Raw genomic sequence first — 2,044 nt, 5'->3', positions numbered from 1 at the left:
TTGATTAACATCAATGACTCGGACAATAGCAACTAAATTAGGCTGCTATCCCTTTAAAACCGAATGCACAGCTGCAATGGATGCAATGTACCGATACACGTTCTCCCTACTGTTTACGTTCATTTAAGACGTAATCAACTGTGTTCACGTGAATACTCGTCAAAACGGACAATTCAACATTATATTGTGTGTAATAAGAGAGAGAGAGAGTACTCGCGCGCTGTGAGATGCGCTTTCTGTATGTGTATGCTTCAGTGTCTGCGCTCTGAAAACCGGACAGAATTGAGTTCTGTCTTGCGTCGTCAGATTTATCCATATGTCTGCTCTTCTCTTACTCCCACATATTGACATTTTTGAATGTTTTATGCGACGTGCAGCAAGTGTATGTTAGCTTATGTCGCGCCGGTTCATATGTATGCATCTAACGTTAACCTCCTAACTATGCAGCATTTTCGTTCTGAATGAATCTCTTCCCAAATCGTCCCTCCCTAACATTTTCGTCTCGTTTTTATTCGTTGACGAAAATGTCAATAGATTTACGTCATAGTTTTTGTCATTCAAAAAGAGTTTTAGTTCGTTATCGTCTCGTTGTTGTTGGTGAAAAAAATGTAGTTGACGAAAATTGACGAAAGTTATTCGTCAACGAATTAACACTGGCTCACGGCGACCTGAGTTCAATTCCTGTCTTGAGGTCCTTTGCCGATCCCGCCCCCCTATCTCCACCCAATATTTTCTTGTCTGCTCTCAACTGTCCTATCTAATAAAAAAGCCATAAAAGCCCCCCCCCCAAAAAAAAAGATGAAATTCTAATAGCTCGTAATGTAAATCCATGAGGTCTTTATAACAATATGAAAGACTATTTACATAAACTGCTTATAATTATATGTTGTTACTCTCAATCTCCCAATAATGTCTAAGTAAGCTGTTATTTAAATGCTGAGCTTTGTGATCAAAGCTCTGTAGTTTTTATTGTGGGGGCAAAACATAATGAGTGAGAAATAGAATGATGATTGAGAGATCAACAAATAAATATTCCTCAAAAGCCTGATGTATCATATTTGCCCAGAATGTGTCTGTGAAGTTTCAGCCCAAAATACCCAACAGATCATTTATTATAACAGCTGGAATATATAATTTTTGGAGTGTGTCTAAAAAAATAACTGTTTTGGAGTGTATCGCTTTAAATGCAAATGAGCTGCATAGTCCCGCCCCGTCTCCAGAAGAGGGCATCGCGTATACAGTACGTCTCTCTGCATTGCATATCTACAACAATAAACAGCCAGTAGAAGCAACATAACTGAGAGCGAGAGAACCGGTGTTTAGCCGTACATATGGGAAGCCAAATGCACTGAAAGTGGGATGAAACAACGCAATATTACAGAGCTCGCGCCGCGCTGACCTGTCATCGGCGCGGATCAATTGACCGAGCCACGCGACCGTGCTACCGAACGAATTTCGTACTACGAACGGCACGAACTAATCTCACAAGCGCGGTGCTGACGAGTTAAAAATACTTAATGTATGCACACAAATACGGTTAAAACGCTAAGCACTATAACGACATGACATTCTCAAAAGGAGTCTGGAGTGATACAAGTATTTAGGTAGATGTTGAGGCACATTACCTTGAAAAATAAAAGTAATCCACATCAACCTCAGCAGCTCAGATGTAGGGAGAAAATTGCTGAGACATTTTTGACGTAACAGCTGCTCGAGCACGAAGAAAATGGAGGACAGCGTACAACCGTTGAGGGCGGAAACTATAGCAATGCTGGGCTGTCAATCAACCCCTGTGGCCCCGCCCTACGCAATGTGACATCACACTGCATGAGAATCAAAACAGCAGGCCTAGTGAGACTGACTTGGTTTAAAGGGGATTAAAAAATGAGGAGTGGGTGGATTTTTATCATTGTAGGGTGGTTGGAAAAGTGACGTGACATGTGGCCTAGTATGGTGACCCATACTTGGAATTAGTGCTCTGCATTTAACCCATCCTAAGTGCACACACACAGCAGTGAACACACACAAACCGTGAACACACACC

General features: G+C 41.5%; 1 protein-coding gene across 3 annotated transcripts in view; it reads left to right on the top strand.

Moving 5' to 3' along the window:
- Window positions 1–2,044, top strand: part of LOC107654065 (probable JmjC domain-containing histone demethylation protein 2C) — a 155,201-nt gene that overhangs the window by 151,769 nt on the left and 1,388 nt on the right. The window lies entirely within an intron of this gene.

This window comes from Sinocyclocheilus anshuiensis, unplaced genomic scaffold, assembly GCF_001515605.1.
Source record: "Sinocyclocheilus anshuiensis isolate Anshui unplaced genomic scaffold, SAMN03320099.WGS_v1.1 scaffold454, whole genome shotgun sequence".
NCBI lineage: Eukaryota > Metazoa > Chordata > Actinopteri > Cypriniformes > Cyprinidae > Sinocyclocheilus > Sinocyclocheilus anshuiensis.
The sequence above is the reverse complement of the archived record's forward strand: the minus strand, read 5'-3'. Positions and strand labels throughout refer to the sequence as shown.